The sequence below is a fragment of the Passer domesticus genome, chromosome 8 (assembly GCF_036417665.1).
Source record: "Passer domesticus isolate bPasDom1 chromosome 8, bPasDom1.hap1, whole genome shotgun sequence".
NCBI classification, from domain to species: domain Eukaryota; kingdom Metazoa; phylum Chordata; class Aves; order Passeriformes; family Passeridae; genus Passer; species Passer domesticus.
This window is the reverse complement of record NC_087481.1, coordinates 35163434-35187452: the sequence shown is the minus strand read 5'-3', so window position 1 is coordinate 35187452 and position 24019 is coordinate 35163434. Positions and strand designations below refer to the sequence as shown.

General features: G+C 40.2%; 1 long non-coding RNA gene across 6 annotated transcripts in view; it reads left to right on the top strand.

The window, feature by feature from the left end:
- Positions 1-24019, top strand: part of LOC135306432 (uncharacterized) — a 327734-nt gene that overhangs the window by 248157 nt on the left and 55558 nt on the right. The gene's annotated exons all lie outside the window — the stretch shown is intronic.

Below are 24019 nucleotides of genomic sequence, written 5' to 3'. Positions count from 1 at the left end.
TAGGTAAGCAAAATCTGCATGGATGCACCCCATGTAGGCAGAATAAGATAATAGTTAGGTTGACACACTGCATTGCCCCAGCATAATGACACATGGTTATAGCTAGTGTGTATCTCTCTCAGCTGTATCTGCTCTGAGGCATAAAGAGGATAAGTGACTTGTACAAGGCCATTCAGCAGATCATTCATAAAGCAAAAAGTGCAGAGGTCTTAAAAACAAATTATCAGTCAGGAGGCAAAATTGTTACTCTTAGAACTCTCATTTTTTTAATTGTTGTGGTTTTGTTCTAATTTGGAATGATAAACTGTATTTCAAAGACATGATTATATCCTCTTTTCCCACCTGACCTCTGAAGAGATTTTATACTGTGGAATAATATTCACTTTCATAATGTCAGATGTGCATAATTACTAAGTAACTGTCAAATTTAAAAAATCAAAACATTCCTAGAATGTGAGGAAAATGCAAAAATGTTAGTGGAAAACTATTTCTGAAGAAACTGAGAAACCTTTCAAAGAGATACATTTACCATGACTGCCTGACAGTATGTCATGGTATTTCCTTACAAGCATGGCAGGGAAATATTGATTTGTGGTGTAGGTTCACAGAGTCCTTGCATGCTGTAGCAATGTTCATACCTGTTCACAGGTATGAACGTGATCTTTTCTGAATCAGAATTAAGTGATGTGGCTTTTCAGTGGCTTTTTTTGTTTTAAACTGGATTGACACCCTCTAATTCTCTTTTTTTTTTAATGTGCTTTGTTGCTTAACAACTGAGCAATAGGAGTGGCTTGTAGTAGAAATTGTGAAAGGCAAACTGTAATTTTTAGAATACTGGAAAAGAAACCTACACAGCTGTTAACTGTGAGCCATAGCATATTTAAACCTATGACTGCATCCATAAGTTAGAGCGAGATGAAATAAAAGCAAACAAGTGTTTGCTGTCCTGAAACAGTTAGAAATACCAATATAACTATATTGAGTAAAACAATGGGAACTAGCTGTGGCCTCCTGGAAAAAGTTGCACCAACCAACCCAAGATGAAATTCAAATGCAGGAAAGAATGACAGAGTCTATTGTAGTCCTATTGATATTTGCAGTAATGGCATCACTGATCCAAGAAAGGGTTCTTAGAGTGCAATGAGCACACAGAGTTAACATCAGTTGAACAACGGGAGTGTATTGTTTCCCCCAAGGTCTTATGCCATGAAGGCATCTGTACAAGCTACAGCATCTGCATTTTGGAAAAGGGGGGGATGGAGCTGCTAACAAGGTGTGACTTCCAAAGGGAACTGGTAGCACATGGCTGATAAGAGAAGGGTTTACCTCCACCTATTCCTTTTCCCCCTGCAGGGGAAAAAGCACTGCCCCTCTTCAGTAAACGTAGAAATCTGCAGTCACTCCACCCTGAGCTGCTCACTCCACCAGTACCAGGGAACTCCAGAAGGCATTGTGCTGTCTGAGGAGCTCTGCTTTTGCTGCTTCTCCTGGACATGTGTTTTTACACTCACACCATGAAGTAATCAAATGTGCCCTGGCCTCTGTGAGTCTCCTCCTGAAAAATTTATAGGACTAGTGTACTGGTATAATCAGTGATTTCTTTACAACACATCTTTCAAATCCAGTGGTAGGGCTTTGTTTTCTCTGTGCGTTTGGAAGTATCTGTGGTTCCCCACATGCCCTTTGACCTGGTTAAGTGCTTCTTCATCCCTCCCCTGTAAGCTGAGCGAGGCTCCTTACTGGAACAAGCTGTGTCTTTAAGCAGGATGAATCTTGACTCTTAGCTGACATAAATCATTACTGTTCACTTTTCTTCAGTGAAGCAACTGATTTTCTGTTGCTGAGTTTCTGTCCTAGTGTCTCTTCAGGAAGCAAACAGCAGTGAGCTCATCAGTTAGGAGTGGCCAGTTTTCAATACAAAAAGCTAATATAGTTCACACACAAAAATTGTCAGGGTAGAAAATAAAAACTTACAGGTGGGGGACTTTGCCCCACACTGGTTATTTTTCCTTCTTTCTTTTATGAAGAGAAAGAGCAGCTTTGTTTCTTAGTATTGCTACCATGCAGGAATTCAAATATTAATACAGTGTTTTGGCATAAGGTGCCTTTTTTGTCCACATTTGCAGACACTAGCATGTGATAACAGGATACCAGTCAGAAACAGGACAACACAAGTTGCTAACCTGTTCTACCAACCACATTTTCCATTTGAAATAATGACAGCTGATTAGCACAAGCAGCTTGCATGAAAAATAATTGAAACAAGAGCCGTAGCTTTCCTTGGATGACAAGCAGAGGAGGCAGTGGCATCAGTTGCCCGGCACTGCAGCATGACATGACATCCCCTTCCTGAAAGGTCTGATCCTGCCTGTGGAGTCTGTGCTGGTGCAGCCTGGGGAACAGACAGGCTTATAGTAAATAGAAACAGTTTCCCAGGCACCAGCAGTGCCATTTCAGGCTCAAGCAATTAGCCCAGAGAGGGCTCCTGACCTAAGCATGCCTTTTAAATGGAGAAGAGAAGCATTCCGCTTGCACAACGTGTGTGTCTCTCCTGTTTAGTCGAGTTCATTGACCAAAACTAAAGGACAGTGTCCTGTGCCCCAAATGGGTACTCTCGTGCTCTCAGCTTCCTTGTTCACTTCCTCAGCTACTTTCATGCTACAGAGCCCTCCCTCCCTGTCCTTCCCTGGGTTGCACTTCTGACTCTTGCTTTCTTTGCATCTGTGTTTTTTTCTTGTTTCTCTCAAGCATACTTGGGGCACAAATACAACTATAAAAATTCAAAATTTGAAAGCTTCTTTAAAATGGCCTTGCCATAGCATCTGTTGTCATGTATGAGTGCCTCCTCTTATTTATTCAAAAGAACTTGGATTTCCCTCCTGCTTAGAAAGGAAGTGCAGAGCTTATCTGCCAGATTGAATGTCCTCTATGTATTTAAGTCTTGTCAGGGCAGCTTTTTCAAGGCTATGTTTGTCTATCCCCTTGTAAAGGCCTACAGCAGGCTAAGACTGTCTGTGTCTCATCAGGGTGTGATTAGACATGTTAACCAAGACCATGCAGTGATGGGTGCTATCAGAATGGGGCTCAGCTAATGGTTAGTACATTGCATTCCTTGTCCCTTGGCTGGCTGTTGCAGCACCAGCACTTGGCTGAAGTGGTGGAGGGAGGAAATCTGGCAGAAATGTTGTCAAGTTTTTGTTTGTTCATTTGGTAGGGTGAGTTTTCTGCCAATGCAGTGCTCTGAGCAGGTTCATTGTGGGGTTAGAGAAGTGCAAGGTTTGGCTCAGAGGTACATGGCGGGGGCGCAGAGAAGGGCGAGGCTCCTTGCTAGTCTGGTTCTATTGCACGCTGGCACAGTCCACTGCCACACCCTCTCCTGGGCCCTGGCAGCAGCTGGGCAGATCCTGGGCTGAGGCTGTGCAGCGTCAGCCTGTCCTGGCACTGATGGAGCAGGACTGGGGGCAGGAGCTCCACAGCTCCATCAGCCTGTCCTGGCACTGATGGGGCAGGACTGGGGGCAGGAGCTCCACAGCTCCATCAGCCTGTCCCGGCACTGATGGGCAGGAGCTCTGCAGCTCCATCAGCCTGTCCCGGCACTGATGGGCAGGAGCTCCACAGCTCCATGCCAGCCTGTCCTGGCACTGATGGGCAGGAGCTCTGCAGCTCCATCAGCCTGTCCCGGCACTGATAGGCAGGAGCTCCGCAGCTCCATCAGCCTGTCCCGGCACTGATGGGCAGGAGCTCCACAGCTCCATGCCAGCCTGTCCCGGCACTGATGGAGCAGGACTGAGGACAGGAGCTCCACAGCTCCATCAGCCTGTCCTGGCACTGATGGAGCAGGACTGAGGACAGGAGCTCCGCAGCTCCATCAGCCTGTCCCGGCACTGATAGGCAGGAGCTCCGCAGCTCCATCAGCCTGTCCCGGCACTGATGGGCAGGAGCTCCACAGCTCCATGCCAGCCTGTCCCGGCACTGACGGGCAGGAGCTCCACAGCTCCATCAGCCTGCCTGCACCGGCCGTGCTGCCCTGCCACCTGAAATGGGCTCAGAGTAGGCAAAATAGCCCAGAGCCTGGCCCAGGTCTCATGTTTTAACAAGAAAAATCACTAATGAGGAAGCTCTCATGCCAATATGAAAGTGCTTTCTTCCGAATATGCAGGGTGTAAGGGAGTCCCACCTAGCAAGGAATTCCATCTGGGTGCTGGAATGCTGCTAGTGAGGTGCGTGCATGTCTGTCTGGTGTAGGGCCACAGCACTCACTACAACCATTATGCAAATACATCCAACATAAACACGCTGGAAATCCAGTCTCTGACTCACAATGTGTGGTGCCTTTGAACTCAATTGCTTTGTAATTTCTGGCAAATGGAGGAAAGATGACCGGACAAAAGAAGTCAAGGGTAGAATATGTCTTTGCTTTTCACTAACCCATTTTTCCCTCATCATCTGCCAAAAGTAAACTTTAATTTTCAATAGAAAAATAAATCTACCTAATCTTTATATACAGAAAATTGTTTTTAAAATTAATTTTAGTTTAAGGAAAACACTGCCTTATTGCAGTCAGGTTTTTAAGCTATGTTAGCAGGAGAAATTAGATCTTTGAGAGTTGAGACTGGGGATGAAATACAGGCAAAAACCAGAAAGGGCTTATTTGTGTTGAAGTCCCCCTGCATGCTCTCTTCCAAATATTAGGATGAATACATAGCCAACTGTAGCAGATTGTTTTCACTAGTGCTCTGCTGGTGGGTTAGCAGTGCTAGCTTTGGAATTAGGCATTTTGTCATGTTTCACTGCTTAGCTGGCTCTTCTTTGACTTGAGAAATCTTGTGCAGATAGGAGTTAGAACCTGCCTAGGATGAACCTTTCACTTCCCTTGTACAGGCTTGGATCCAGAGCTGGTACAAATGGAGGTGTCCCATCTCATTCTGTGTGGCATGGCACCCAGCTCCACTGAGGCTCTGGTCTTCTTCACAGTGTGGGCTCTGCTCCCCTTGTAACAGGTGTGATAACCACTACCCCTTTAGATGGGTCTGTACTGGGGAAATTTTTGTGTGCCTCTTAAAGGTAGTAGTGCTTCAGGAGTCAGTCCTGCAGGCTGGTTATTACTTTGAATGTGGAATATTTCCTATGGGATAACACTAGAAAAGCTTTTCTTTCCCTTTGCAGTCATGAAGAATTTAGGTATTCAGAAGCATTTTCCTTCTTTGCATATTCATAGTGAAAAAGTTCAGGAAACTGGTTCATGAAAAAAACCCCACATTTTCTCTTGCTAACTATGAGCCAGATTGCACAGTAAAGTGAACTGAGAAAATCAGCTGCAGAAATGATCGTGCTGGCATGAGAGAGGGGTAACACAGGGGCAGCAATGAACAGCTAAGGGCAGCAATTGTATAAACCAGCACAACTATCAACACATTACTGAGTGAATAAAATCCCATAGTACAGACAGAGTGGGATGTAAAACTGACCAAAAAAAGATATCCTAAAAGTAAGGTTCACTCCATTTCATTTTATGCTCTTGGCATAGTTAATGTGGATTAAGGCATCAGAAATGAACTCACATCATTTTCTCTCTGGTTTGCTGCATCAGCCCCCTACCTCCCTGACTTCCCTGTAAACAAACAGATCTCTGTTTCAGAGGGTTGGTGTGACCACCCCAAGGGAGAGTTCCTGGCATCAGATGTGTGTTGCCACTTGCTTGCTGGCTCTAGCAGCACCACTGTCCTCATCAGAGCATGAGATGTGACTTTGTCTCCATGAGCAGATGTGTTCCTTTGAAAACCATCTGAAACATTTGGCTGGTAGAGGGGCTGATCAAAGCAACGTAGAGTTGTGGTACAGATATGAACTAAATACACTGCAAAGGAGACTGTGCTAGGGGTTATCTAGAGAGGAAAAGTTGTACTGTGGATAAAAAAGGTCTTTTTAATTCATATTCAGTCTAATAGATTAGAATATGCATGTTTATTCCTTTATCTTAAAGATTTAACTGTGATGATACTGTGTCTGTGCTTCTTTTTGCAAGGCTGACTTTCTCTGCTCACATCCAGTACTGCTACTCAAGGAGCTCATCATGCCTTTTTTTAGGATAATGTTTTCCTCACTTCAACCAGATGAGCAGCCTTTAATGTTTTACATCTAATTACCTGCTAAAGAGTAACATAGTTCTGAATCAAAAGCATATGAATCATAAGCAATTTTTATTTTGTTTGGTTTTGGTTTTTTTTTAATCTGAAAGACAGAAACCTATGAGAAAACAAATATAGTCTTTCAGGTTTTTTAATCAGTAGAAATTTCAGAGTGAAAACCAAAGTAGTACCATGATGATGTTTCACTGTGATAGGTAAATATACATGTAACTAAATTTAGTTCCAAATTACTTGAAGACAATGACTGTGCTGCTCTGGAAGTAGAATGTGTTATCTTTTCTGTTTATGTGATGGGAAATTAACCACCTGTGTAAAATAATATGACCAACTTTTTCAGGCAGTGGTGTATCTATTTTCTCTTGAAGGCTTTGTTTGTTTTTTTCTTGCTAAATTTTTCGAGCTTGCATTGAGAACTCAGTTTTGAGGGACAGGCTCAAACACTCTTGTTCAAGAATATCTTGTAGAATACAACTGCTGTATAACATATGCTGTAATGCTCCGTAACTTTTAGCAATTGAACAGTATTTTCTAATATTTTATAGACATTTCTAGCCCAGCAATTCTACAAAGAACTTCTTTGAACTTACAACTTCTGTTGTAACAATAGAGGCCTCTTATTACAAGAGTTCCAGGCTCTGTTTTTTTTAAACATATAAAAAGACAGGTAAGGGACTTAATTTGGTAGGGAGGGTTTTTTTCTTTGTTTGTTTTAATGCTGCTTCAAGACAACTCAGTTTTGGAAGTCTTTTGAAATACTATGCATCATAATTGTCTCTGCCTTTTCTGATTCTTATATATTAATTTTACTTTGTGTATCAACTGCAAAACGTCAGACATTGTTTTGTCACTTTCTTGGCTTCAGAAATCTGTTTTTGATTGCAACACTTTGTACCAGAAGTAACAATTTTATATATCCATCCTATAAATGCTGGGATCTTGCCAACAGTGGGAATTTCTACACTCCCCACATCATTTCCTATTCTATTTAAACCACATAGTCTCATTTTCAGAGCTGTTCAGGGTAAGTGTAAAATAAGATTGCCACTTCTATTGCCACAAAATATAGCAAAGAGCTGTGAGAAAGAAGAGTTTGGTTTCAAGATTACCTTGTATATTCAAAGTCTTGACCCTGAATCTTCTAAGAGTTTCATTAAGACATTTATATTAGGAATGTTCTTTCTGAGTCAAGGTCTGATAGAGATGATTAGAAAAAGTCTGAGCAAGTCTGTTCAGACTAAAGGCTTTCCTTATGCACTGAAACAGATTTTCTTTTTTGAAATATGTAGTAACATTTACAAATTATAGAATATTACAATGGCAAGATTTCTTCAGGTATGTCACACAGATGGTTGGATGCATACAGACAGAATATGAGAGACTGATTCTTCTGCTTCAGCAAATGAGTTTAGTTATATTCTCTATATTACCTCTATCACTGAGGCTTGAAAAGCACTGCAGCTGTTTATGTTGGTTTATAGATGAAATTTTTTTTGGAAATTCGTATCTGTAAACGAAATGTGAGATCTGTGTTACAAAACTTTTTTAACAATACTAATGGAATTGAATGATGTGTTCTAACTTATTAGTTTATCTGGAACACACACACATATGTGATAAATATATATATTTGCTCCAGCTTTCCCAAAGAAGAAGAAATACACTGTATTTCTGTAATACTGCATAGTATTCTTTTGAAATAACATTACATTAACTGATTTTCTGTTCAGAGTCTTCCCTAAACCACATGCACCTTTCCAAAGAACTCCCTTTAACTCACTATTCTGTAGCATTTTTGGGTGGCAGAAAGCAGACAAATGAGAACTAAGAAATCTTTCGGCAGGCTGTCTAGGAATTGTCAGCTGAAGGGTTTTGCTAGCCTAAAGGAAATCCCTGTTCTTTGACAAACCTTTTCCCGGATAAGCAAAACTTCAGTGATCCTCTCTCATCAGATTTTTTTGGATCTTGGAATTCTTGAATCCACTGTACTAGGTCTAGACCACAGATGTTTTTTATTAGACACTATTGATTCTGGAAGAGACAAATTATCCCTAGTCCTGACCTTCAGCACTCTGTTAGCAGTGCTTTGCCTCTCTCTTGTAAAGAACTTGTAATTCAATTAAAACATGTCACACTTGTGTAACATGCTTACCCAGTCAGTTACTAATTCTAAGGCTGCTAAACTTAGTTTATTTTGTGAAGCCATTTCTGAACTTTTCCCTCTTAAGAGGAAATATTAATTGATAGTTTTTAATTTTTTATAACAAAATTATCTACTAGGGCAAGGTTAGTGAGCAGCTTGGTGTGTCATGGCCATGAAGGAAAAAGCAAAATGTCGCAGTTGTAACACTGGTAAAGAAGAACCGCAGTGTGTCCCAGAAGAGGCCAGGTTGGAAGGGACCACAGGGAATGAGCCTGGTCCCACCTCCCTGCTCAGCCAGGGCCAAACCAGTGCATGGAGCACAGGGTTGTGTCCAGACAGCTCTTGAATATCTCCAGTGAGGGAGATTCCACAGCCTCTCCAGACACCCTGTTCCCATGTGTGGTCACTGCACAGTAAAGAAATTCTTCCTCATGCTCAGGTGGAATTTCCTGTGCATCAGTTTCTGCCCATTTCCTCTTCTCTTACTGCTTGTCACCATCGAGCTGAGCTCAGCTCCTCTGACACCTCCCTTCAGATATTTAGAGACATCTGGAATAATGGGAAACTACTAAGATTAAATTAGCTCATGGTAGTAACACTTCCCAACCTCTAAACCTGTGAATGCCTAGAACTATATTCCTGTTACAGACCAGTAGCTCTAACCAGCATAAGATCAGGAGGCCAGTAGTAATGGGTTAAAATTAGTTTCACCTTAGCAAAGCTGAATTCAGTCACTTGACCTTGCTTTAACTTATTTGTGCTTCAGTACGTCCACATCCCCCTTAGTAACATGAAGGAAATAATTCCTTTTCCTGTAGTTTTGCCTGACTGCCCTACTTAGACTGTAAAGTCTTTGGAACAACTGCTGTCTGATCTAATGTGCATGTACGGAGCAGAGCACAATGAAGTCCTGATCTCAGCAGGAGCCCCATCTGCTACTGCTGAGATAAATGATCTTTTCAGTACTGGTTGTTTTTTAATCTCTTTAAATTACCATAAATACATTTTTAAAGCCATATGCTTTCATTCTATATCCCACTCCACTGAAGAAATCTGGGTTTCTGTGGAAATATAATTATGTAACCATATAATTAAAGACTGCATCATACCCTGTACATGCAAGAGGGCTGAGTTGAGGTCAAGTGCCAGACTGATCTGCCACTCTGTGCATTTCAAGTACCTAAACTTACTTTAGAAATGTTATTTTAAATGTACTTTTATGTATGCAATTCTGTATTTTTCCAAAGAGAGAGAATTCTATTGAGTTGAAATTAGTTCAATTAAACTGAAATTGGTTTGCAGTAGAAGAAACTGTGATTCTGAAGAGACCCATTAGTTTCTGGTATTGGGGTCTAGTATTGGATGCTCCCTGAGGAAATCCAAAGGAAATTTCTCGTTTTGTGGGAGGGGTGGAAGGAGAGAACTCCATCATAGCAGTAGAAGAGCCCATAGGTTCAGCTATGTCAGTGGATAGAGGTGAGCAGAAGCTCTGAGAGTGAGGAGACATTCTCTATTTCTCACTCCATTTCTCTCTGCTGCATCAGTGTCCATGTGTTCCCAGTTTAGCATGTGGCTCTGCTGATGCTTTGGCAGAGGCATGAGCCTAACATTGTAATGTTTGTTAGGGTTTTGGCTGAACACACAACATTTCTGGAATATTGCAGATGCTTTAAAGGAAGTAGCAAAGTTCAGGAGTTAATAACTTATCCAAAGTGAAAGAGGAATATATAGACTGAGCAAAGAGCATAGCTCTAATCATAGGTATTTTGTCACTGTCAACTTTTAGCATTTTACCTTAAGTGGTGGAAGTGTTACAACCTTTAAAAATACCACAAGTTTCTTTAACAACAGAAATTATTATTCAGCCTGGGTGTTGGGACTGTTGCTGTTTCTGTGCATCAGCATCTGGGGAATAAGGGTCTCTACCTCTTGACAGACCTTCCTCTTTCATGTTCTGAAGAACAAGGGTAACTCCTGTGTTACCTGAACACTCAGATTTGACTTGATATAAAGTGCTGCAGGCGGCACATGTGCAGAAGATTGAGTGGAAAAGCATTTCTTGCAGTACATGTTTGCATAATCCGGAGACTTAGACTACTGATAATGATTTCAGTATTCCTTTTTTTGTTTCTTTTTGAACAATGAAGCTGTTTGTACCTAGAAGTTTTTTACTTTTGTGCAGTTTAAACCAACACCATCACATGGCAGTGTTTTAAGAGTTGTTTATGATATTTTGTACTTCTGCTGGGCTGTTCTGGGGTTTTTGGTGGTCGTGGTGGTTTGGTTTGGGGGTTATTTAACTTCAGGAGACATTTGAGATTTACATAAAAATCTTTCCTTTTTCAAGAAATCCAGCTAACAAATGCTTGTAAGCACCAGGTGCAAAAAAGAAGGTAATTGTCTGTAATTGTGAGATTCTTGCTAACACAATATGTCACTCAGTTGGATATGTACACAGCATCCATTGCTGCCAATGGAGTTACATAAACAAATTGAGGCTACAATAGGGACATTTATGTTTAGCTTCATTTACATGAAATGTATTGATTTTTTTTCTTTGGTAAGGGACTGTTTTTTAAACAAAATCAAACATTTACATGTATAAAATACAACATGCATAATTTTTCACAAGTTGTTAAAGTCCAATTAGATTTCTGCAATCTGTACTTACTTGATAGGAAGATAATTTGCCGTTACCAAAGAAAATACATTTGGGGTATTTCATATGTAAATTAATTTACTTCATAGAAGAATTAAAAAAGGCTTTGGAAGTTGATGCTTTTGCTAACATCAACATTTGCTTATCTCTGAATGACTTTTCATAATAACAGAATCTTTGGCACTCCCTTTTGGCCTTCCACTCAGTCTCAAGGTACCTCGCAAACACAAAGTTGCACAGTTCGATCTCATCCCCACATTACAGATGGAGCACAGATAAATCTCTGCCTGTGGTCTGATTTAAATTGCATGTTGGCTGCAGCTTCCAGTGATGGTGGCCAGCTGGCTCTTTTTGAAGTAACCAGTGTAAACTTCCCGAGAAGCTTTGCCTTACACTTGCTGAGCTGCTCTCACTTTCCAGCAAAGGCAGGTTCTGCTGGCACATCAAGGGTGCTCCCCTGCTTGTGCTGAGGCTTCACACCTGCTGGGTGCCTGGGCTGCTGACTGTTCAACCCTCACATGGAAATTAACCACCCATGCAAAGAGGATACCCAGTGATGTGATGAGTAGAGGCTCCAGCATCCTTTAGCTGAGCAGGATGTCTCATGCCTTGAGCAGTCAAATAGGCCAAATCAAACTATCTGCTCCTCTGTGAAAACTGCTTATTCTGTCATGCTCACTGTTAGTTCCTCTTTGGATGACAAAAATCCTGATTTTTCTTTTTATTTTTTTTTCAAGCACACATTAAGGATAGAAAAATGAGATTTTCATGATTGGGTGAATGGAACCCATTAGCTCTGATCTCATTACTTTGAATAGTGTCTCAGATGTGTTTAAAATTAGCCTACTAAAGCAGGTATGACCTTTAAGGAAGAAAGAATTCAGAACTGCTTTTTATTCTAAAAAAGGTTCCTCTCCAAATACTTCTTCCAAGTCATACATATTAGATTGTTTTGTTGATATGTTTTTTCTTGTAAGAGAGAAAATTACTTGTCTCTCACACTATTTTACAGTTATACCTATGGAAATGAATGTCCACTTATTTTTATGCTTATCTCTACATAATATACAGAGCGGGAACATGGGCTGGAGTTACTGAGCTGACAAACTATATCAAAGCACTAAAACTTAAACAAAATATTATTTTTCTATTCTTGTTTCAGAGACAACTCAACAAAGCATTTGTCTGAATTAGTACACAATTATAACATCATCTAATTAAAATTCAGTTACATGCTTTCAGGTGGCTTTACTAACATTCCTGCTCACACCTCCTGGTTATTAAGAATTAATAAAACAAGGAGAGGATAATAACTTGCATCTCAAAGTTTTCTATTTATTCCAGAAATCATTTTACCAACCATAAAGTATTAGTATTTTAAAGTGGTTCTTTTCAATCTTCGAAGATTAACTAGAACTTGTCCTGTTTGTTTTAACCAGTGACCATCTTGCAATATCCTTCACTAGTAACTGCTGTCTCTCTCTAGTTTATTTGCTAGTTATTTAATTTTTTTATTTGCTGTTGTCAGTTCTTTTCAGCATATTCTGGAATAAAGAGGAAAGCCTATTCTGACATATAGAATAGTTACTGGAAGTTATCCAGGGAAGTCTTCCAGATTTGAAGGGGTAGGAAGGGGGAGCAATGAGCTATAAGGGGTTTCTTGTCCTCCCTGGAAAAAGTCAGAGCACAAACTGCAACAGGTGATTTCTGGGATCTGCCAGTCTTTGTTACTGTCTCAAACGAAAGTATTCTCAACATGAAACGAAGGTGGAGGTGAGGAAGAGAACAATCACAGAAAATATGCCTGTGGCTGTATTACCTCAGGCTGTGATCTTGTGTGGCCTGTGTGCTGCATCAGGACATCAGCAGCTGGACCAGGGCCCCGGGGGCTGGTGGCCAGGCTGGAGCACAGAGCTGCTGTCCTGCCCTGCATCTGTGTTAGATCAATGCCATAATGGATCACTCTGTGTGTGGGGGCAGCATGGTGTCCTCTGAACACCACAAAGGGTACACAAGAGAGACACTGAGGAAAAGGAGGGGAAACCGCAGGGAACTTGTGCATTATCTCATAATAACCTCATAAGTATCACCAGTAAGTGCAATGGCAAATACTAGTCCAGGCTCTGGCTTCTTTTCTGATTGCTAACCACTGGTTTGCATTGTAAAATGCTAGAGGCAGTGGGTACACACTACCAGGGATTGAATACAGGGTTTCATTGAAATTGGGCAGTCAGTTTTAGTTATGTTATTGTTTTAAGAAGGGGCTAAAACATCTGGAAATTGACAGAATGCTAATTTTTTATTGTTCTTGCAAAAAAAGAAAGTACCAAATTATTTAAATCATCATGGTACAAATTCAATTCCAGATTGTGGACTGGCTGAGCAAGTTTAAATCTGAAGCATTTGTTATTTCATCTTTCATGTAGAGGTGAAGAAAATCTGACACTTCCACAAATATCCCAGGTACCATCCTTATCAGTGAATGACCACCTCACAGCTCCCACTCACTTCTTCCAATATATTCAAGTTGTCATCTTTGCACATGTCCAAATTAGGCTTTCCTGATAAACTGGACAGGATACTGGAAAGGAGTAGAGAGAAATGAAGGAAAAAATACAGTTCCTCTCAGAGAGATTGCACAGGTTTCTTCATTAGGCTGATTGCTGTGTCCATGCAAACCTCCATGAATTCAGAATTCAGTGTGAATTGACAGATCATTCATCTGGCTCATATTGAATATTCCAGAGAGAGGACAGAGGCAATAGGGACAAACCGGCACGAGTGAAACTCCATCTGAGCACAGAAGAGCAGTAACTGTGGAGGTTGTTGAACAGTGGACTAAGTTGGGCAGAGGGGTTTGAAGTCTTCAGCTGTGGAGATCCTCAAAACCTGACCAGAGAGTACTGGGTAACCAGTCCTAGCTGGTCCTGCTGGAGCAGGGGCATTGAACTAGATGATCTCCCGAGGTCCCTGCCACCCCCAAGCATTCTGTGTTCCTGTGTCATCTCAAAGATTTATTTCCTTATTCATAATATATTTATTTCATTTTGCACACACATTCACGCTTCTGTACAACATAAAAAACCACTACTCCTGCTCCCACCGCTGGCCATTTCCTGGGCACTGATTATTCCAGCAGCAGCAGTGTCTCATTTTGCCATTTTTCACTGGCCTCACCAGTCATGCCAAGGCAGGCTAAAGATGCAGAATGGCATTGTCACATAATGGTCTGTCAAGAACACCACTAAGAATTCTGAGCTAAGCTGTTGGTGAGAATTGTCCCCAAGCCCCTGGTGGGACTGCACTGTAGAGCTGTCTGGCCCAGTGAATGAGGTGGTCCTTCAGCTGGGAGTTCAGCACAGGCAGGGGCAATTTGGGTGCTTGGGGGGAGGACATCTGGCTTGGGAGCTCTTTCTGCTGGAGGCTTTCTCTTGTGTTCTGCAGGCAGTGAGGATAGAGAGGTTTGTTGTCTTAAATGGTGATCATTCCAGTGCTCTGGCTTGTATCAGTTACTGTGCTGGTGCAGTCAATGTATGGCAAACTGTAGCATGTGACAGACATGACTATTGAGAGCTGAGAGAAAAAAAACAAATCCTTGCACAATGTCTGCCATGTCACAGTCACCATTTCTTCATCTGAGGGCAGAAATGGTGTGGCCTTGTTTGTTAAATCCTCTTCCCAAACAGACAAAGCCTGGCTTGCTTTCCCTTCTCCCTCTGGCACAGTGCTCCACCCCATCAGCATTCTCAGTGCACAGCTGCTTAAGGGTTATTTTCTCTGGGAGGTGGTTGTGTGGGGGGATGTTCATGTGCACACACACATGCACAGAAGGATGTGTTCTCCTAAGGAAGAAACAACTTTGTCAGCAAATTATCTCATCTTATTTCAGCTATTATAATCCTCTTCAAGCCTCAACAAAGCACCCACACATGTTTGATCAAGGCACTATTAAAGAGAAATATTGTGCTATTCTTGCCAACTGGACCACCTACACCTTGGTATCACTATAATTATTGTCAAATATTATTGTTACAAGAGGGCACAAACTGTGTAGATCTTTCTTTAATATGACAGTGGCCAATTTAATGGAACATTACTGATTAGCAGAGCCAGTGCAGAATATGCTAGCATACCTTTTACAAAACTTTATGTTACAGTTGAATGGATTACAGAACACCTCTTGAATGCCTAGTGGCTGGCGTTGTGCCAGAGCCTTTAAAAAAATTGAAAATGCAGCTTGCTTTCTCCTTTTTCATAAAGAAATCTGAAAGCAGAAGCACTGACCTTGGCAAGCTTCTTGCATTAAGTTTTCCAGTAGGCAAAAGCACTATAAATCAAACCAGAATAATCCTGTGTATGTTTTTGTTTTCATGCAGGCTGCTAGGATTGCACTTAAGGACTTGATTTTTATTGCTAAAGGAATGTTTTTAAATCATCAGGACCTAGAGCGTGTTGTGAGCTTAGTCCAAATTTCATCATCATCTTTTGCAATTTGCCTAACGCCCTGGCTCCCATGGAAATACAATTTATTTCTCTTGCAAAAGTCATTACCATCTATGAGCACAAAGAAAGAAACCTGCAGAACAGAAAATGAGCAATAAAATCATGACAAAATCTGCTACCTAGATTCTTTCCCCTAAAGCAGAAAAATAAGATAAACAGTGCTTCTCTTTCTCTCTGAGTTATTATTAGTTCAGTATTATTTATCATACGGCTTGAAAATCTTAAAAGGTTACAGTTTATTTTTCATGCATGGCTTTGGGGAGCCTTTTGACTCTGCTGAGAATTGTAACATGACATTGTTTTCAAAATGAAAGCTCTGAACAGATTATTTTCCACATTATCTAGATAATAGAGGTGATAGATGGGTCCAAGTCTAGCTGGTGTAAGCAGTTGTAACTCATTTAAATTATGGAAATTTGCACCGGCGAAGAACCTGCCTCAAAGAGGAGAAGTCTGGAGGAAATGTTCTAATTCAAATTCATGCTACCTTTTTTGGGGGGTTTTTGTTTGGGGTTTTTTGTTTGGTTGGTTTGTTTTGGTTTGGTTTTGTTTTGTGTATATGGACATAACTTGCATTTAGGTTTATGGCAAAGAACACAAAAAAAACAAATTGAACTGAACACAAATTCCATCTCTATGTGTTGTTACATAAAAGATATGTTGTTACATAAAAGATATGTTCCCTAAGCCTGTTTGCAAGCTTCATCTTGCCATGCATCCAGGTCAGCTAAACACATGCTTAGATCAGAAGCAACTGACAAAGTCTGTGTTAGCACCACTGGGGCTCCCCGTGTGTTGCAGTAAGCTTTGCTAAATATTGATCATTAGAACACATATTTAAACTTAAAAGCTATAGTGCTTTCCTGACTGTGGGCTTCTGGGTCCTCCTAAAACTTTACATCTTCAACTTAGACTAAATATATCTCTCTCCACAAACTCATGGATGTATGTATATGTACCTTTCTTCATCTATAGCATCTAATGTCATTACCATGCTGCATGTATGAGCAAGTATAGGGTATTAGTAGGATTTTTCTTTGCTCTTACTCCTTTTTCTCAGTTTTTCAGTCCATATTTTTGATGTGTTATTTCTGAGTTCCAGCACCAGTTGGCAAGGGCAAGTCCTCAAACCCACCCATGTCTGTTTCTGTCGAAGTGTCGGATTGGTGGGGCTCAGAAGCTCACCGCTGAGCCCTGAGACACAGCTCTGGAGGGAATGGTCTTTCTCCACACATTTTCTCAATGTGCTGCTGGCACTTACAAAGTTAATAGCCACAAGTGTAATGAATGGGCCCACTTTACAATGGACATCGTTCACAATTTACGTTTCTATTTCATGCTGTAAGTGAAACTTCCTTTTCTCAAATTCCCACATGGCAGACAAATGTTTAAACATAATGGGGGCAACCACACAACCCTTAGCCTAAGTTTTTTCCTGAAATTATTTTCTTTCCTCTTGAATCTTCTTTAGCTGGCTTCTTTCCTTTGGTTTCCCATCACCACAATAAAAGCTTCTACATCCTTATGTACTCTGGAACAAGAGTTACACTGTGAGAAACCACCTGAACCAACATTGGGAGACATGAAAATAACTGCACTAAGGACTCATCTATTGCTTTATCCATCTGCATTTTACATTTTTCTGTGGAATTGTTTCAACAGATGTATATCCCCTAGATTGTACTGTAAGAGTAGCATATTTTACCTTAGCTGAAAACAATTCCTAAAGTATTTGGCTTAAAATAAAAGTATCCTTATGGGGTTTTGCTGATTTAACTCCTCTGGTTTCAAAAAGTAGTTTTACTTACATCTCTAGAGAAACAAATTTTACTAATTTAAGACCCAGAATCTACTTTAAGAGTCTGTCTAATGAAAGGGGGGGGGAAAGGAAGGAGAAGTATTTCCACACAGAAGTTGTCATATATTAAAATGAAATAACATTTGAAACCAAGACCATTGCCTTAACTAGTTATACTTTATATTGCTATAATGTTATAAGATCATGAGGGGAACCTGTTTTGGGCAGATAAGGGTGGAGAGAGGAGCCAGTCTTCTTATGATAGCAATTTCAGATGAAGTTTAGGTAACTTGGGCCAACTTAAAGCTGGCAGGCACCCTGTATAACTTCCGAAGTTGGATGGTTGTGTTGCTGGGGGAAGGAATGTTCCTCTCTGGTTATATGGCTTCCCACATCTCTTGGGGTGCAGCATGGGGGAGGGAGCTCTGCCAGTTCATCTCACTGGATATAAATGTGCATTTTCCTCTAAGTGTTCTCGCGTGATTAGGGAAATTATCTCCTATACAGAATATCCATGAAGTGCCTTGCTCAAATGTGTGCATTCAGCAAAATTCTCCTGTAGCTTCTGTAAATAACACTGGTCCACAAAAGTCTTGTGGGCTCACAAATGGCTAAGCGCTGCCTGCACACCGAGTTTGTTGATGCCTTACAACTGTTTAAGCTGGGGAGAAATGGCTCTGGCTAGATTGCTGCTTTGCATATGCAGATTTGATAAGCATTTTTGCACCTCTTTCACAGTGCTAACTAGGTGGATGCTATCTGCATGTGTGTGTCTTTCAGTGAGTTGCAGCATCAGAACACAGAGTCTTTACTAGTAATACACAATTTAAGAGTTCTATTTAGTAGCACTACTTGAAGATTGGAACAGCAGCATCAAATCTCTGTCTATGAATATCTGCATGTGGTTGTGACCTAGCAGGAAATAGGTGGTCTGGTTCAGTGTAAAACACCAGCTCAGCTGACAGCCCTCTGAAATCTTAATTAAAGGATTCAAGTTAGACTCTTCCTCTCAGCCCTCCTGTAGGAGCACCATTGATGGTGTTACAGTGGTGGCCATGTAACATTGTTCAGGTGTGCTATACTCGGTTTAATTTTTTCCTGTGTTTATATTCATCCAGGGCAGTTAATGAAATGAAAGGTATTGATCATGAAGGTGTGGGTGGCTTGGGATTCTGGTTGCTTGGGTTGGGTTTTCGTAATAAATAATGAACTCTGCAGCAGAGCTCTTACCAGAGGTCATGTTTAATAAACTGCATTTTATGCATAATATGCTGGGCATGTCTTGTCTCAGCAGTATACCATTAATATCCTCTGCCTTACTTTGTAGATGTTTTGGAATGGAGGGTATGGAAGGTCTTGAAACTAAAGCTGAGTGCTTTCTACAGTATGCTCACTGTCAATTTTGTTCAAACATACATTTTAGTCATCTACCACAAGCCAGGAGCCCCAGATTTGCTACATCCCCATAGTGTAATTTCCTCATTCAAAAGACTGCATTGGTAATCATATAAAGACACTATAAAGAGTATCAGTAATTTGACAGGCCACTACCAAAAGACATTGGGAAATTTATAATTTTACTGAGAGACAGGTATAAGTGAAGGTTTTGAGGGATCACCCCAATCCAGCCGAGACATAAATTTTAACACTACCGTGGTGCCATTGGATATAAAACATTAAATGAGCAATATTCTAAGTGTACATTTCAAACCTGTGCTTGCAAATTTTTCCTGCAGAGTTTGTATTAACTGAAATTGTTTAGCTTTTGTTTCAGACCTTCAATTGTTATGGTCTGGTACAAACAGGTAGTGATTGTGCTTCTAAACACTTATCTAGATCAGGAAAATCTAATTTCTGCAATCTGCCCAGGTTATAATTTTATGGTATAACCTTGAAGCTTTCTGGTTTTGTCTTACTTCATCTGAAATTCACTTCCTTTTAATATTTGTAGCCCTTGGTTAAATTAAGAGGTAAATATGTTCTTCTAAGCCTTGTTTAACCACACTAGAAATGTCCTCTGGAAACAGCTCTTTGGACATGAAGAAAAGAACTCTTTAGATTGAGTAGAGATTATGAAAATGGAACAAAAATACAGGGCAAAAATACAGCATTAGCATCCAAGTCAGTCTGGGGCAGAGACTGGAGCTATATCTGCATGGCATTGACATGCCTGATATAATGAAATTGTGATGGGAAACAGTTTTGAAAAATTGTTTTTGGATGAGCTTGATTTCCAACAGAGGGTTTATGCATGGGTCTTTTTAAATCCTCAGAGATACCATCTTTAAATCTGTGGAGATAGCGAAAAGGTATTTTAAAATATTTGACTAATCATCAATTATTTTTTTAATAAACATTATAAAAAATCAAACTATGAAAAAGAGCATCCTCTATAACTACATGCAGACAAACATGAAAATAAATGAGCTAGGATCCATGCAGAGAACCCTGCACACTTCAGCTGGTTCTCTAAAACATATGTGAAGTTCTTAACGTTGTTAATGCTTTAAAATCAAGCTGAGATTCTCATGAAAAAATTCAAGAAAGATTTGGCTACAGACTACTTCTAAAATTGGCTAAGGTTTCACAGTAATACTCATTTCTTTCTACATCGTGGTCTAAAACAGTCATTACTTCATGAGCCAATCGTGCATGCCAGAGTGCACAAAACTAGAAATTAATAGTATCTGCTAAGCATCCTGTATTCTGATGTTGCACAACATGGAAGAGGAGGGTGACTTTGAAACTTTCCAAGTAAATTAAGAACAAGTCACTTGTTTAATCCTGATTCTCACTGAATTATAAACAATTCTTTGCTGGCTATCTCACCTTTCACTTCAAGTCACAACAAATTCCATGAAAAGTTCTTACTTACACATCTGCTTAAATCCGAATGAAAGTGGAATTCAATTAACTTTATGGTGAATCTGTTAAAAACCCACAAAACAAGGGAACCAAAAATTCAATCTGAGGACTGCATCTGATTCTCCATCTTTAACATGCTGCGATGTGTCTAGAGATTACAGCACATATGGTCTGTAAAACCACCCACTGTTTCAATATGTCTGAAATACCGAGTTGTACATGTAGCATCACAAGTTAAAAATTAGGTAGAAGAATGGATGTTAGTGCTAAACCTACAGAAACACAGAATTCTACAGTTCAGACTAAATATGTGTTCCTTTGTTCCAACATTGCGCCCTTTGTTTCTATGTTAGGCTGAACTGGAGAACTTCTCCAGGCAGTGGGTGCTTCATGCACCACCAGGGCAGAGTCAAGGACAATGTGTGAGGAAAACTTCAGCAAGGAGGTTCTGAGGTGAGTCACACCAGTGGCACCAACTCTTGGTGCTCTTAAAAGCCTCTGCAGTCTTTACCTTGAGTATCACTTTATGCAGTTTTGTGGATGAGCAGTTTTGCAATACTTTCATGAAGTATTCAATACTTCAATTCATGAAGTTTTGCAATACTTTCGTGAAATATGATATGCTATTACACAAGCTTAAAACAGTCATCAATATTTCAAGTGAACAAATGTAAAGAGCTTCTCAAAACAGGTACTATTTACTGTACCTCAAACAGATGCCCTTCAACGGGAATTACAGAAGCACAGCAATATAAAACACTATCCTGATAATAATACAGATCACAATCACACTGATGTAAATCTGAGAGCACCTCCACAATCTTGTTTCCTGCACTGCATATCTGACAAAATCAAAGATATTCAATTCCTGGTCAAAGGAAGGTAAAAGAGCCAAGCTTTGTGTCTCAGCAGTTCAGTGATACTGCTGAAATTGTCTTTACCAACCTGTCTTTAACTCCTCTTCAATCATTCTTTAATATAAGTGGGAAAGGGATCCTGCTATTGATTGAACTCTTTGCTTTTATCCAACCTGCCTTAAGCTTGAAATAGATCTCTCTTGTCACAAAAATAATAATAAAGCTTTCTCACAGTGGAGAAGGAGGGCATAGTTACTGTGGGAGATTTTTGTTGCTCACAAAATAAGTAAAATCTCTTTGGGTAAACAAGGGCAGCAATGCCAGCATGCACACAGTGACAACTAGTGCTGCACAAATTGATGTGCCACCTTAATGCTCCAGGATTGATTGAACATTTCTCTGCTGTTACCTTTTTTTTTTATTGTGCTGTTGTCTTTCCTCAAGAGAACAGTGTTCCTAGCATGACCCCTTTTTCTTTGCACATCAAGTGAAGGAAAATCACCCTTTGCTGTACTTGTGGGGACAGATATTGATCTTGGGCACAGCGATGCAAACCAAAAGTATCTCCTTGGGAGCAGAAGGCATTGCCCCAAATTGGCCTGTGAAGCTGGGGTCAGACTCCAGCCACTGGCCTTCAAGTTGTTTATTTTATCTAATGAGCAGCAGTATTTCTAATATATCCATGCTGCAGAGAGCCCTGAGCGATTTGGCAGAAGTGAAAATTTATTATTGTCTATTATTGATGCTTGTAACACAAAGCACTGATGTATGTCACAGTCTCAATACATATTCTTAATGGTCACATCTATGCCTAATGTATTTATATTTCTGCAAGAGTTTATGAGCAGTAATACCAACATTTAATTTTCATAAAAGCCTTTTTTTCAAGAAAATCCCATAAAGCCTCATCACATACCACAGCTATCACTTACTGTGCAACAGATATTTTATGCTCAGTTTATGTCACTCCAATTTTTTTTAGAAAGTGCTGGATATGGACATAGCTAAATTCAGGACAAATCCCTTCTGCTATGCTGGTAAATATTTGTTTGCCTTTTATAATATACCCAAGGTGAAAAGGCAGATGAAACTTGAGCTGAGATAAACATCAAAAAGTTTGTACACTTAAAAAAAGAAAATACCCAGGAATATATGGTTTTGTGTCCAAATGAGAGCATTCAGAGAGCTAACAGTGATTCCAGACACGAGTTGTACAAACACAATGCTCTTTGTGAATATAAATTTAGAGAGGGACAGAAGGCTGTACGAAGTGAACAACCATTCACAGTTCAAGCATTTTTTTCTCTAACACTGTCAGTACTACATTTAACCAGCTTTGCACTTTCAAAGTAATTCAGTGCTGATGCTTTGCCTCTCAGAGGATGGAAGATATTTTTGCTGTCATTTGCCTGAGATGGTACTATTTCCTGGTGCTTTAAAGTAAATAATTTATTGTAGCCTGGGGCTTTCACTCTAAGACTTTTCATATATGATACACTACTTACCTTAGCATTCCTGTTTATGTATTTACACTGCTCTCATCTCAGTGGTTCTCAGGCTCCTGTGTACCAACATGTCTTCCACTCCCTGCAGAGGAGGAGTATAAGTCAGTAATGCTTCTGTATCCCCGATTTTATTAAATGAAGTTTAATTACTTCCATTGCTTTTGTATAACATAATCTAGTGCTCATTTGCTCCATTATTAACATTCAGAGGAATTAAAATAGGGTGCGTTTGCATCAGTACACATTGAGCATGATGTAAGGCCAGGCACAATTAATTTCTCTCGCTTACAGCTATGGAGATAGTTAATTTTTTTAAAAATAAGGCAATATATAGGATTTTATTTTTATGTGCATTAGGTTACATATCACTCAGGAACTGTAAATCAATATTCTGGTTAAAAGTCTTCCTATTTTTACTTTTGAGCATTCTTTACCAGAGTGCTGTCAAATGGTAAAATGTAATAATGGAGCTAACTCTTTTTGCTGTGGGGGGAAAAGAAATGCTACTACACATTCAAAGTTAGGTAACTGAACTACAAATATAACTCCTCTTACGAATGGTGACATTTTCAGCAACTTCAAGGAGGGAAGGAGTGAGCCCCTCAGTCAATGGTTCCTAACTTTCTGGAGAAGGCACTGGTTCTACAATAGGTTCGGTGTTCCCCCACCCTGCTGACATGGATTTGACTCAATCCATAGCTCCTGTCCTTGCCAGCCCCAAGTCTGTCAGGTCACGGCTCTGGATGTGAGGTCTGGGAGCTCCACACATCTCCTGTGTAATATACCCAAAGATCTGCAATGGGATCACACTTTGCTCCTTGGGAACCACTGTTTCAAATGACACCATTTGCAGAACTGCCTGGTGTAGGGAGTTCCAAGCTCTGTTTTGGTACTCCCAGGCTGACAGAGAGACAGTGACCCATTTTTTTACAGAAAGTGCTGAAAAAATGTTTTTTCTAAAAAATTTTAGTTTCTTCAAAAGCTCACCAAAATGGGAGCCATGAAACTGAGGAATACCTAAATCCCAAAGCACTTTTAAAATATGTGTTGCTTATGTAAGAGGATTTGCTAACAGAAATTAGACTGAATCTTTTAAATGAACCATCCACTTTGGAAATATATCACTGAGTAGCCTTCCCTGACCTTTCGCAAGGGATCATGTCCATGTGTTTGCTCAAGAATTTTTGGTAGAGAAATGTGGTTGCCTTTCTTGTTTAATTCTTTACTTCTTCCATGTGGTAGAATGTTAAGATATTGCTTTTTCTGTCCCCTGTCAATAAGTGACCTGCCTTAACCAGGCACTCAAAATGAATCATAACACTTGTCAGCACGTGCACCAGTGATTGCTAAGGAGCTAAGGCCATCTGTAGCAGCACTTGCTGTTCATTTCCCAGTACAAGACTTAGTGTGGTTGTACCTTTGGCAGTGAATATTATTCATGAAATGTCCTCATGAGATGGGGAGGCGAAAGAGAAATACTCTGTCAGCTGTATCCACTTTGTTATTGCCTGCTGACCATGAAATCAGAGTGGGTGCAGTGCAG